Source organism: Gossypium arboreum, chromosome 1 (genome assembly GCF_025698485.1).
Source record: "Gossypium arboreum isolate Shixiya-1 chromosome 1, ASM2569848v2, whole genome shotgun sequence".
Classification (NCBI taxonomy): domain Eukaryota; kingdom Viridiplantae; phylum Streptophyta; class Magnoliopsida; order Malvales; family Malvaceae; genus Gossypium; species Gossypium arboreum.
Window position 1 is genome coordinate 45,401,591 of NC_069070.1, and position 15,410 is coordinate 45,417,000.

Consider the following 15,410-nt stretch of genomic DNA (forward strand, 5'->3'; position numbering starts at 1 on the left):
TGTGACCCTTAAATGATTGAAAATTTTATAAGTTCCTTAAAGTTTGCAAATGTTATCGGTTTAGTCCTGAACCACTTTTAAGCATATTTTAAGGTCTCCTAGGACCTTATAAGGGACAATGTGGATGAGTTGAATGGATATTGATTATGAATGCATAAATGTATATGAATTATGTGCATTATTCGGTAATGCCTCGTAACCCTGTTCCGGCGACGGATACGGGTTAGGGGTGTTACAATATGTGAGAAAATGGTCAAGTGCACCACATCCAAAACAAGCTCCACTTCTAGACAAACATTCCCCATGATGAAATTTGTTACAATGTTTACATTTCAATTTGGGATTGTTGACACTACCCACACTGGTCACAGATGGAGATGAAGACCTCGGGTTAGAACGTTGAGCCCCACTCTATTCCAGAATATCCCGTAGAGGTGGTAACATGATCATGATACCTCTTTAATTTCTTAGAAGCAAATAATTGTTACTTGCCCATAGTTCTTTTTTCCAGAAACCCAAGCCTCTCTTTCAGCTTGTTTCTTCTATTTACTTAATTCCTCAGCTTTGTGTGCTCGATTGACTAACACCGCAAATTCCCTTATTTCGAGAATTCCAATCAATATCTTCATTTAAACTTTCTTCAAAGCATTTACACGTTTCAGCCTTGGTTAGAACCCATTCTCTGGCATATTTGCTCAGTCGAACAAACTATCGTTCATATACAGACACGATCATATTCCCTTGTTTGAGCTCTAGAAATTCTTTCTTTTTCTAATCCATGAGTCTCTGACTAACATATTTCTTTCTGAATTTAGCCTAAAAGAATTCCCTTGTAATGTTCTCTCTCGATACAACCGAAGTTATGGTATTCCACCAATGATAAGTTATATCCTTCAGTTGAGATACTACACATTTCAAACATTCGGTTGGTGTATCAGATAATTCATCAAAAACCCAGATAGTATTTTCTAGCCAAAACTCAGGCCTTTTTAGATCATCATCTGCCGTAGCTCTAAATTCCTCCGTCCCATGTTTGTGGATTTTATCTATCGGAGGCTTACCAATTCTAACAGGTTCAGCACCCTGTGGTACCTCAGGAACCAGTTGAGGAGCAAGTGGGGAAGGTCATTATACAGCAGGGTTTGTTCTTAGATACTGGGTAAACCGTTCATTCATCTTTTGAAAGAAAGCTTGTTTTGTCTCCTCACTTCGGCCCTTAGACATTGGCCTTTCACTACCAGACGCTGACACAACTCTTTGAACTGAAGCTAAAGCATTGCTCTTAACTTTCTTGGATTCAGCTCTAGCTCGATTGTATGACATTACTACATGAAAAACACATTTAAAATGATCAAAAGTCATTACACTGTCACAATTTATATAATGCCATGTATAGCTAAACTCGTGTTTGCTACGTCAAATCCAAGATTCGGCTAAACTGTAGCTCTGACCCCTAACCTGTATTCACCGTAGCTAAACTGAAACTTTCAAAATATTTTATAAATAATTTCTGCAAATTACTATTCATTAACAGAAATCATTCAAAACGTTCCTCAATTGGAACCTTGAGACCCAATACGAGCATTAGAGTCGGGTCGGGACTTAATCGAAACCTCTAAGAAATTTTCGCGACATTTCAAAAATTTTCCAAGGTATAGGGCTCACATGCCCGTGTAGTCCAAGGGACACGCCCGTGCTACAAGCCGTGTTCGACCCCGAGTAACTCTTTGACTTGTGTACACGGCCATGCCACACACCCATGTACTAGGCCGTGTGGTTAATTAATTCAATTTGAAATTAAGTGCAAGTTTCACACGGCCAAGACATACGCCCGTGTTCTGGGCCGTGTAGCACACACAGCTGAGACACACGCCCATGTCTCTGCCCGTATGATCAATTCTGAGCATTCTGTTTCTCAAAATTAAGGTGCAAGGGACACACGGCCTAACCACATGCCCATGTTACCAGGCCGTGTGTCACACACGGTCTAGACACACGCCCGTGTGGACAAAATGAAGCAATTTTTAGCTGCATTTCTCACCAAAAATTTCACCCAAGACCTGCACTTGAAACACACATCCAATACTAATCGTTTCAAGCATTCAAATTAAGCAATATCCACCATTCATCACGGCATACCATTACATGCATACTCACAATCTTACCTTGTTTCAATCCATATATTAGACATAATTTGATCAACTAGTTAATATATATTTAGCTGCCATAACATGACATTACAAGTATATCAAAACAACCATTACTAGCCATTCCAATGGCTAGAATACAAGCATCATTATCAAGCCACTAATGGTCAAAAGTTGTCCTATACATGCCATTATACCAAAATGATTTTACTAAGTATACCCAAAATAAGCTAGATGATAGTGTGACGATGCTCCAATGATCTTCCAACCTTCGCAAGCTTCCGAGCACTATAAAACAAGAAAAAAGTAAAATGGAGTAAGCATTACATGCTTAGTAAGTTCATATAACGAAAACTAAACTTACCATGTCAAAATTCTCAAGTCATTCTCATTTCATCTCAAAATTCTCGTACCATGTCAAGAGTTGTATTCGTTGAATCATTGGAATTCCGATGAATGCTCAAGTAGTAAACTTGAGGTGTACGGTTCCATAATCCATCAATTCTTATTTGAGGGTACCCATTAGGGCACTTAGTCAAGGAACACACTCTTGAGCCACATTTCGTATAATAGGATTACCAGTCAAAGCTAAATCCTTTATATAACATATGCTTAGAAAAGCTCAATTAGGATTACTAGTCCAGGCTAAACCCAAATCGTAATGTACACTATAGAGGTATTATATCAGGATTACCCGTCTGGGCTAAATCCTTTATATAAAAAGTCAATAGGATTACTCGTCTGAGCTAAATCCTGTTCACAACAAATGCAAGACCTTATTCATTTCGGGAAAGCACATATATTCATCTGAATTCAATATTCAATCGGGACTTAACCCTTTTTTACCATATCAAGCACGTATTAAATTTCTCATTATAGCATTCAAGTAATATACATCAATATAAGTCACATTCCATACAACAAAACATTCAATTAATCATATTTACATGCCCGATTAAGTTACACGAACTTACCTCAACACTTGTTCGCGTATAAAATCTACTAATCTGAAACCTTTTCTTTTCCTCAGTCTAACCCCAAATTTGTGTTGTCCGAATCTATATAAATAGCTTTAATCATCAATTTCACATATTTCATATTTATTTGGACTCAATTTTTATCCTAGGTAAAATTACCATTTTGCCCCTAATTTTTTCATAAATTCTAATTTCGTTCCTAGGCTCGGAAAATGAAACTTGTGCAATTTAATCCCTATTCCAAGCCTTACCAAAATCCCATTACAAAATTTACAGCACATGTATTCATAAAAATTTAGAATTTTTCTTCAATTTCACAAGTTTACATTTTAGTCCCTAAATCATGTTTTCATCAAAAATCACTTTGTAAAAGTTGTTTATCTATCAACAACCTTTCATTTTCTACCATAAATTTCTAATTTTCGGCATATACATCCATGACCCAAATTTCATACCTGGATAACTTTTCAAATTAATCCCCCAAATAGATAGATTAAACTATCCCGGTTTTAAAAATGTCAAAATTACTAAAAACAGGACAAGAAACTTGTCCAATTAATCCTTGAAATTTTCTTCTCTCTCTCATAGGGTTTTCATATAATTTTAGGGTTGAAGATGACAAAATAAGATGATATTTTCTTTTTATCATCTTTTAATTAATTAATTATTTTAATTTCCAATTTAGTCTCTACTCTTTTCTAATTTTTTCATGGATGAGTCACCAAAAATCTACGTACTTTTCTTTAGTTGTCTAATTACCACATAAGTACCTCTAGATTTGAATTCCATAGCTATTTAATCCTTATAGCTACTAGAATTCAACTTTTGTATTTTATGCGATTTAGTCCTTCTCGTAATTAAGAACTTAATCGATAAAATTTTCGTATCAAAATATTCACACGACATGTCTATCAATATATGGACCATATTATAAAATAAAACTAAACTTTATTTTTAGATCGAATTTGTGGTCTCGAAACCACTGTTCTGATTTCACTGAAAAATGTGCTGTTACAAATTGATTTCTGGACATTGAGGTTGTCATGTCAGGTTCGGTTACTGGTTCTATTGGTTTTGCCTTATTAGGGATCTCACCTATAACACCCCTAACCCGTATTCGTTGTCGAAACAGGGTTTTAGAGCATTACCAAAATATTCAGAACACTTTACAATTTATTTACATAAAGTGCTAATCAATTACCGAGATCATTCAACACATCCCTTAATTGGACCCTCGAGGCCCAATACGAGCATTAGAATCAAGTTGAGATTTAATCGGATACTCATAAATTTTTTTGCGACATTGCAAAAATTTTCCAAGGTTGTAGGGCTCACATGTCCGTGTGGTCTAGGGACACGCCCTTGTGGTCGGACCGTGTACTACAGATGCCCGTGTCTCTAACCCATTTAACTCTATGACTTTTAAAGCATGAATAAGTTGAAGTCACACGGCCAAGTCACACGCTCATGTGCTAGGCCGTGTGGTGAGTTTTATTTTCAAATTTTAGGTGCAGTTTTCACACGGCAGTGTAACACGCCCGTGTTTAAGGCCATGTTAACCACACGGCTGAGACACACGCCCGTGTCTCTGCCTGTGTGCCCAATTTTGAGCATTCTGTTTCTCATTTTTTTAAGTTACAGGGGACACACGGCCAGACCACACGCCCATGTACCAAGCTGTGTGTCACACACGGTCTAGACACAAACCTGTGTGTCTGCCCGTGTGGACAAAATAAAGCCATTTTTAGCTCCATTTCTCACCCAAAATCACACCAATGACCTGCACTTAAACTCACATCCTAAAACCAACCATTTCAAGCATTCAAGTTAAGCAAACTCTATCATTCAACATGGCATACCATTACATGCATACCTAATCATAATCTTGCCTTAGTCTAGCCCATATGTTAGACATAATAGATCAACTACTTAACATACATGTAGTTACCATGGTATGACATTACAAATATATCAAAACAAACCCTTACTAGTCATTCCAATGGCTAGATTGCAAGCATTATTTACATTTACATGAAAATATGGCCAATATATCCTATACATGCCATTACAACGATAATTGATTTACCATATTGTACCGACATGGGCCGATGGATAGTGTGAGTGATCTCCACCAAGCTTCCTATTCACTATAAAATAAAGAAATAAAACTAAATAAGCATATAATCCATAATAACATCCGATTCATTCTATTTTGAGGTAACTATGTAAGGCTTATTCAATTAATTTGCCCTCAAGCCTTACACATATCCTCATTACCCTTGTTAGTCATATAATCCATAATAACATCACAAACATATATAGGCTCAACAACAATCAAGTTTCGATACAAATATACTTTCCACAACATGTATTCATTTAACATGTATAAATCATCTCTTTATATTACAAGTACAATTTCATAATAGTTCATCTTGAGTTTAGATAATTTCATATAAGAACTTTACCCCTATTACTCGGAATATCAAGGTCACAATTAGTACACTCAAGGTGTACGAGTCTAGAACCAAGGATGTACATACTCATCAAATAAATTCCATGTACAATATCATCATTTCATATTTCCATATATCAATTATCGTGTATCGTCATTTTCATGTATTTCAGGCCGATATGTGTAATAAATCATTTCTTATTCATATATTCTCATGTCAAAAACTTTTACCCGTTGAATTTATCTAAAAAATCGATGGATACACAGGTAGTACACTCGAGGTGTATGAATTAGAATCCGTCAATTCATGTCCAATGGTACCCATAGGGTACTATATCAGAGAGTAGCCTCTTGAGCCACACATGTATATTACAGGATTACAAGTCCAGGCTAAATCCTTTTTATGACATATGCTCTAAAGAGCTTGATCTGGATTACCTGTCCAGGCTAAATCCAATCCATAACATATGCTCGAGATGACTCATATTAAGATTATCCGTCCTGGCTAAATCCCGTCCACAACAACTGCAAGACCTCATTCATTTTGAGAAATCACATATCCATCAAATTTTCCATTTATTCAACCAGGATTTAAACATTTTTCTCAAGCATTATCGAGCATGTGATTATTCCATACATCCATAACATTAATATAATTCAAATAAACACATTCTACATTCATTTCAAGCATATAAGTAACATTTGCATACGGAATTTAACATCTAGCATGTGATCAATCTCATATATTTATGCATTTATGCAATTAAAATGTTCACATTCAACTCAAGCATAAAATTAACATTTCTATCATTTACAATTTGTCAGGCATTATAATTGATCGGGCACTTTCATTTATCGGGCTTTAACAAGTATGTGATCATTTCACATACTTATGACATTTATAAAATTCACAACACAACATTTAATTCAAGTATAAAAACATATACAATTTAGTAATACGAACTTACCTCGACAAATGTTCATGTACATAAATCTACTAATCCGACATTTTCCTCATTTCCTCGTTCTAGCTTCGCATTTGGTCTATCTAGATCTATGCGAGTAAATTTAACATCAATTTATCATATTTTATATTCAAGTGGACTCAATTTTTATCCTAGACAAATTACCATTTTGCCCCTAACTTTTCCATAAATTTCCATTTTGTCCCTAGGCTCGGAAAATAAAATTTGTGCAATTCACTCCCTATTCCAAGCCTAACCAAAATCCTATTACAAAATTTACAGCACATGTATTCATAAAAATTCAATATTTTTCTTCAATTTCACAACTTTACATTTTAGTCCCTAAATCATGTTTTCATCAAAAATCACTTTGTAAAAGTTATTTATCTATCAACGACCTTTCATTTTCTACCATAAATTTCTAATTTTCAGCATATACTCCATGACCCATTTTCCATATTTTGATAACTTCTCAAATTGATCCCCTAAATAGATAGATTAAGCTATCCCGGTTTTAAAAATATCAAAATTACTAAAAACGGGCCAAGGAAACTTACCCAATTTGGCCATGAAAGTTTTTTCTCTCTCTCCTAGGGTTTTCATGTATTTTTAGGGAAGAAGATGATAAAATAAAATAATATTTCTTTTATCAACTTTTAATTAATTAAACATTTTCATTGTCCAATTTAGTCCTTGCCCTTTTTCTAAATTTACATGGATGAGTCACAAAAATATCTATATACTTTCTTTAATGGTCTAATTACCATATAAGGACCTCAAGTTTTGAATTTCATAGCTATTTAATCCTTATAGTTACTAGAATTCAACTTTTACATTTTATACAATTTGGTCCTTCTCGTAATTAAACACATAATCGATAAAATTTTCTTATCAAAATTTTCACATGACATGTCTATCATAATTTGGATCATATATTAAAATAAAAATAAATTTTATTTTTCAACTCGGATTTGTGGTTCTGAAATTATTATTACGATCTCACTGAAAAATAGGTTGTTACATCAGCTGACTGCATTGGTTTGATCTTTGTAGGATCTTTTTTTTCTTCTTACTAGGGATATTTACTCTCTTCAACTCATTGCTAGAGAATAGAGTCTCCGGCTATTCGGTAGAGGTCCCAATCTGTGATTATGTCCTAGCTATAACTTGTCTTCTTTTCGTTTGCAAGAATTTTATCTTTCAAGCAAAAAATTGTTATCGTTAAGTGAAAGTAAGTTGGGCCAGAACGTCTAGTGGCACAATTTCGCATTTCTCTCAAAATGATTTTTCCCACATCAATGGTCTTTGCAGTTAAAATTGAGTATAACAAGACCATTTGGTTTAATGAAATTGTAGTCCTATATGAAATAGGCATAAAACTGAATCGAATGAAATAGTACCATACCTTCGCTAGTGGTGTCAAATATTCTCTGCGAAAAGTGTGAATTCCTTGCTTTGACATAGTCCACTTAGAACCTGGAACTGTAAGTTCCTTAAGAATTTATTGCAGATTTTTAGCCTCCATATTTCTCATCAAGGAATAATATTTGTCGTCTTAAAAATTAAGTAATTCAAAGAATCCATTAATAGCATTTGAGGTTATTGGTACCTTGATTACTCAGACAGAAACTTCCATTAATTCGTTTGAGGTTAAATTCACATAAAATTTAAAAACTGACTCCTCGTCTACACTCGATCTCTTCTCACAAAACAACTCCCAATTGAGAGCCTTAGCAATTTGTCGAATGCACGCCATGAAATCAATATAGTTGCTTTCTTTCAGTGTAAAGCCTTTTTCTGGGTGCATTTGTTGATTCTTGAAGACGCTTTCGTATCTTGCTTTGGCTTCTTCACAGTGAAATTAGTTTTGGGATTTGTCAATTTGGATAGAGGCACAAGTTCTCTTGCAAGGCATGATTAACCTAAACATAAGATGAAAACAAATATTTTCTCAAAAATTTAATTAGTATAAAATATTAATAATTAAATAAATTAAAAAATTAAATAAAATTGAAATTTAGGAGAAAATTTTGTCTTACCACCTTTATATAGAAATTAAGAACTCAATAAATAGAATTAGAAGAAAAGAATTTAATTGAGGGATGGTTGGAAGGGTTATCGACTAAATGTGGTGGAAGTGTTGTGCAAATTTGACAAGGGTGTTTGAGTTGTGTAAGGGTGCACACGGCACAAGGAAAAAATGGCAACAGTACACAGCCTTGGTGTGAGCATATGCGTGGGTAGCATGCAGCAATGTCAGGTGAGCAGCAGGGCTGGTGCGTTGGCAGACGTGAGCTATAGCTGGGAGTAGGCTTGGTTTGTGCGGCTGTAACAACGTGTGTTTTGAGCTACTGGGCGAATAGGGCTGTTGAGCAGTGCTACTGCTAGTGGTTAGGAGCTGCAGCACTTGGTGATTTTTGGATGCTAGGGTCGATGATGGAACAAGTGAATGGAGGTTGGTTTGATGGATGGTGAATGATGGAGAAGGTTGGTGGAATTTATAGTGAAGAGGGTAGGAGTTCAATTAGAATTCTCAGAACAATTTAATAATTAAAATATTCTAAGTTCTAATTCTACACAAAGTTAATAACAATTAATAATTAATATAATGCATATCAAATTATAATTTGCTATTAATTTATTAAAATAAAAACTATTAATTAAAATATGATCAAATTTAAACTAATCTAATTATGTATAAAGTTAATAATAATTAATATATATTACAATAAATATAATTAGTACTAGTTATTATTATCTTATTTATTAAATTACATTAAAAACATTTATTCTAGATGCCTTTGAAAATATTTATAAAAGAGACATCTAATTTTTAATATTTATAAAAGAGCAACCAAAATTTGAAAATAGTTCAATTAAGTACCTAGTCTTAAAGAAAATTTGGAAATTGAGTTGCAATTAAGACTTGGATCAAAATTGATCATTTTAGTTGAAAAACTAAAAATTTATTTGTCATTTAGGGGATAATTTCTAGAAAGATTATGTTAAAATAAATTTCTAGGAAAGATTGAAGGGGTCATAAACGGTCCCGCTTAAGTTCCAATCTTCTAGACAGAATTTTTTTAAACATACTAATCCCGAAAGTATACCCTAAATCATTTATTTAAAATGAAAAATGATAAAAATTAAATACTAATAAAATGAACAAGATTGTATCCCGTTCAATTTTTTCCTCACAATAATGTTTTAATCGTTGAGCGTTGACTCGAAAATTACCTCCCTTACCTTGAAGTTCGACAACTCCATATGGAAAAACTTAGTGAATCGTAAATGGATCGGACCAACATGATTTTAACTTAACTGGAAAGAACCTTAATCTAGAATTGAATAACAAGACTTACTGATCTACTTCAAATTCTCCAACTCGAATGTGCTTGTCATGCCATCTTTTAAGTCTTTCCTTGAATAGTTTGGCATTCTCGTATGAGAATATTCCAAATTCTTCTAACTTGTTGAGTTGAAGCATTCGTTTCTCTTTAGCAAGCTTAAGATCCAAGTTGAGTTGTTGGAGAGCCTTGTAAGCTTTGTGTTCTAACTCCAAGGGCAGCTGATAGGCTTTCCCAAAAACCAACCTATAGGGTGACATCCCTAAAGATGTCTTGTATGCTGTCCTGTAGGCCCATAAAGCATCATCCAGTCTCCAGTCTTTTGGACCAATCTCATTGGTTCGGGAAAACTATCTTCTCTAGTATGCCTTTTATCTCTTTGTTTACCAGTTTAGCTTGCCCATTTGTCTGCGGATGGTAAGCTGTGGCAACCTTGTGCTTTACTCCATGTTTGTCGAGTAACCAGTTTACAAAATGGGACCCTTCACCATTGATGATAGCTCTCGGGGTTCCAAACCTTATGAATACATGCTTCTGCAAAAACTTCATCACAACCTTAGCATCGTTTGTTCGATATACCTCTGCTTCAACCCATTTAGACATGTAGTCTATTGCTACCAATATGTAATTTTGACCAAAAGACGAAGGGAAAGGACCAAGGGAGTCAATACCCCAAACATCGAACAATTCTACCTCAATGATGTTTGTTCAGGGCATTTTATTTCTGTTGGTGACACTTTTAACCCTTTGGAATTGATCACAACTCTTTACATAAGCATACGCGTCTTTGAATAGCATTGGCCAAAACAATCTGGTTTGCAATACTTTGGCTGTAGTACGTGTACCTCTAAGTGTCCCCCACTCGGAGTCATGTGGCAATGATATAGAATCTTATGTACTTCATCTTCTGCCACGCATCTTCTGATCATTTGATTTGCACACTTTTTTAAAAAATATGGTTCTTCCCAAAAAATAGTATTTTACATCGTGAAATAATTTTTTACCACAAGCTAAATAGTTAGCAATATCAACAAACCAAAGGGTATTATGGACATGATTTACCTTTAGTATGTGTTCATTTGGGAATGTCTCCTGGATGGGTATAGGTGGAGAATTCCCTTCTTGTAGCTCCAATCTGGACAACTGGTCTGCTACTTAATTTTTTACCCCTTTTTGACCTTGAATTTCTAGATCAAACTCTTTGAGTAAAAGTACCCATAGGATCAATCTCGACTTGGTGTCTTTCTTGGCAAGTAAATACTTAATTGTCGAACGGTCTGTGTAAACAGTCACTTTTGTACCTACAAGATAAGATCAAAACTTGTCAAAAGCAAATATAATAGCAAGTAACTCTTTCTCTATTACCGTATGATTCAATTGTGCTCCTGTCAGAGTCTGACTTGCATAATAGATGGGATGAAAAACTTTGTTCCTTCACTGGCCTATGATAGCTCCTATCACAAAGTCACTTGCATCACACATCAGTTCAAAAGGCAAATCCTAGTCTGGTGTGACAATGATGGGTGTTGAAACAAACCAACTTTTCAAATCATTGAAAGCTCTTAAGCATTCCTCATCAAATTTGAACATTATGTCCTTTTCCAATAATTTGCTTAAGGGTTTAGCAATTTTGGAAAAGTCCTTGATAAATCTCTGATAGAAACCGATGTGGCCCAAAAAGCTCCTAACACCCTTTCCATGTCTCGTTATTTGATGCCCTAGAACAATACCTTCCCATACCATGAAATGACACTTTTCCTAGTTAGGTACAGAGTTTGTTTCTTCGTATCGCCTTAGTACCTTTGATAGATTGGCTAGGAAATCATCATATGTATCTCCAAATACTGAAAAATCATCCATAAAGACTTCCAAGTACTTCTCAACCATGTCAGTGAAAATAGACATCATACATATTTGAAATGTAGCAGGTGCATTACATAAACCAAATGACATGGGTCTAAATGCAAATGTACCATACGGACATGTGAATGTTGTTTTGTATTGATCTTCTAGTGCTACTGTAATTTGATTATACCTCGAGTATCCATCGAGAAAATAGGAATTGTCTTGCCCTGCGAGTCTATCCAGTATCTGATCCAAGAACGGTAAAGGAAAGTGATCTTTCCTAGTTGTTTTGTTCAGCTTTCGGCAATCAATACAAATTTTCCATCCCATAACCGTTCTAATCGGTATTAATTCATTATTCTCATTCTCAACGACAGTAATACCTTCTTTATTTGGCATGCACTAGACTGGACTTGCCCACAAATTGTTTGAGATAGGGTAAATTATACCCGCATCTAACTATTTAATGATTTCTTCTTTTACTACATCTTTCATGATGGGGTTCATTCTTCATTGTCTATCAATTGTCCCTTTCTCTCCATCTTCTAAGATGATCTTGTGCATGCATACAGATGGACTAATGCCAGAATATTGGCTATGGTCCATCCGATAGCCTTCTTGAATTGTTTCAACACTAGGATGAGTTTCTCTTCTTGCTCTTTGATCAATTCTGCTGAAATAATCACAGGCAAAATAGAAGCGTTACCTAAATAAATATATTTTAAATATGAAGGAAGTACCTTAAGTTCTAATTTAGGTGGCTCCTCAATTGACGCTTTTGGTTGGGCATAATCCCTATTCTTTAACTCTAAAGACTCAAACCAGGATTGCGGGTTAAATCCCCTTTGATTAGCTTCTGACAAAGCTAAGTATTCCTATCCCTCTTCATCACTTGGAGGGTCTGATGTCAAAATTTGCTCTAACGGGTCCTCAACATAGTTGAGTTCCTTTTCCATGATTAATTCCTCTAAATCAAACACTGCAAAATAATCATCAACTGTGTCAGTAAATCGTATAGACTTTAAAACATTAAATGTTACTTGATCGTCTTGAACACGTATAATAAGCTCACCCTTCTACCCATCGATAAGGGTCCTTCTAGTTGCTAGAAAAGGCCTTCCTAGGATGACTTGCACCTTTTTATCTACTTCAAAGTTTAAAATAACAAAGTCAGCAGGGAAAATAAATTTTTCTACACATACCAATACATCCTCGATTTTTCCTTCTGGATGTGTTAAAGATTGATGTGTAATTGAAGTGTAACCGTAGTAGGTCTAACTTCACATATCCCCAATTTTCTAAATATGGACATGGGCATCAAGTTAATGTTTGCACCTAAATCACATAGTGCCTTACCACAATACGTTGCTCCAATGTTGCAAGGTATGGTAAAATATCCAGGATCCTTCAACTTCGGTGGTAGTTTGTCTTGAATATATGCACTTCGTTAAGGCTACCGTCTCGAATTCTCCTAGTATTCGTTTCTTGGACAAGAGACGTAACTCTGCATGTGTTCAAGTGCTTTTACCAATGGAATGTTGATATGAAGTTGTTTAAGTATGTCTAGAAAATTCTTGAATTGGACTTTTTGTTTCTACTTTTGAAGCCTTTGAAGGTAGGGTGGTGGAGGCTTCTTTACTGGAACTGGTTGATTCGTCTTCTGTGGCAATTCTGCATCTAAAGAAGTTGATAGTTTATCAGAATTAATTGGTTTAGAAGTTACCTTATTGGATTTTGCAGATTCTGGTTTCGGTGAAACTAAAATTTCAACACTCAGTCGAACTTCGATTGAGTCTTGAGTATCAGTTGGCTCTTCTTCAACCTTGACAGTGTTGGGCTTTAATGTCTTTCTGCTCCTCAATGTTAATGCTTTACAATCTCTTTCCTCAGATTTCTTGGATTTTCCGTATCACTAAGCAAATCACCTTGTAGATGGTTTTTGGGTTCAATGGCAACCTAGCTCATTTGGTTTTCTAGGTTTTTCAATGTGGCTGCTTGGCTTTGGATTAAGGCATTATTTTTGGGCTATGTATGCCTTTAACAAGTTTTCTAAGCCATTAGAAGATTCAGCTTGAGGTTGATTCTAAACTTGTTGGGTAAAAATAGATGGCTAGGTCAGTTTAGTTTAGGTATAAGTGTTATTGGGTCCAGCCTCTTGGTTACTCCAAGAGAAATTAGGGTGGTTTCACAAGATGGATTATAAAAATTAGATTGCAGTTATTGCCTTCCTCGATTCTAGTTCTGATTACCCATGAAATACACAGATTCTGGGTTTGATGGACATTCTTTGCACAAATGTCCTTCCCCATAATAAACACAGGTTGTATTTTCAAATTGATTGGGTCGCTGAGCTGCAAAACTATTAAACCCATTAATGGTAAAAAATTTAAGCATTGAGAAAATTGAAGATACCTAGGATGCGAGTGAAGCGAGAGCATCCACTTCATGTACTCCAATGACTCGTCTTCCTGATGCTGCTAAATTGGTGAGTAGTTGATAATTTTTGCTGGCAATTCTCTCAATGATTTCATAAGCCTCATTATAAGACTTAGAAATGAGAGCACCATTATTAAAAGCGTCAACTACCATCCTCATGTGAGCATTGAGACCATTATAAAACGTCTTAAGTTGGATACAATGAGGGATTCCGTGATGGGGGCATTTCCGTAGTAGTTCTTTGTACCTTTCCCATGCCTCATACAAGGACTCGTCATCCATTTGTGGGAAAACAATGATCTCGTTCCTCAATTTAGCATTCTTGCTAGGCAAGAAATACTTCATGAGGAATCTTTCTACTAACTCTTGCCATGCGGAAATGGAATTTTGTGGCAATGAGTTCAACTAGGCTCAAGCTTTGTATTGAAATAACTTTAATCGTAGTGCATCTTCGAGTACTCTAGCTAACTTGAAAGAATCAGTCACCTCTATAAAAATTCTTAAGTAAAGGTGAGGATCTTCGGTAGGCATTCCACTGAATTGGCCCAATGTGTGAAGCATCTAGAATATGACTGGCTTCAGTTCTAATTGTTGTGCCTTGATTTCGAGTCTCCTTATACTTGGATTAAGATCATGAAATACTGGTACGACATACTGTCTTAGAGTTCTAACCTATCATCAACAATAAGGATAGGATTTTGAGCAGGATTTGCTCCGTTTCCTTGATTCAAATTTTCGTAGTTCATCTCTTCAGTCTTTTTCTGACTTGCTTGTCTTTTTCGTTGTCGAAAAGTTCTTTCAATCTTAGGTTCTATGATGAGTAAATCGATGATTCGATCAATACTTATAAACACCTAAAACAAACACAGAAAAAATATTTAAGTTAAAATTGAATAGAAAAATAAATCAAAATGCGAAATTAACAAATTCACAAATTTTAAAACAGTCTCCGACAACAGCGCCGAAAACTTGGAATGATGGAAATGTGCAAGTGTACACAATCGCAACAAGTAATAAAGTGATAAGTAAATGTCAAGTTATTGTACCCACAGGGACTGTGTAAGAAATTATTTATGAATGAAATTATAAACACTTTGGTGAAGAAAAATATTTTGATTTTAAGGAAGTGATTAAAACTAAAATTTAACTAATTAAAATAAATAAAATAAAAATTCTAATGCACGATTTCAAAAGATGATTTTAATCAAGATGACCTAATTCGTGTTAGGTTGGTTGCATTT

General features: G+C 35.0%; 1 non-coding gene across 1 annotated transcript; it reads left to right on the forward strand.

Moving 5' to 3' along the window:
* Positions 1-14,377: 14,377 nt before the first annotated feature.
* Positions 14,378-14,484, forward strand: LOC128282173 (small nucleolar RNA R71). The gene has a single exon (XR_008272406.1). It is a non-coding gene; the product is annotated as a small nucleolar RNA R71 (small nucleolar RNA).
* Positions 14,485-15,410: the final 926 nt, after the last annotated feature.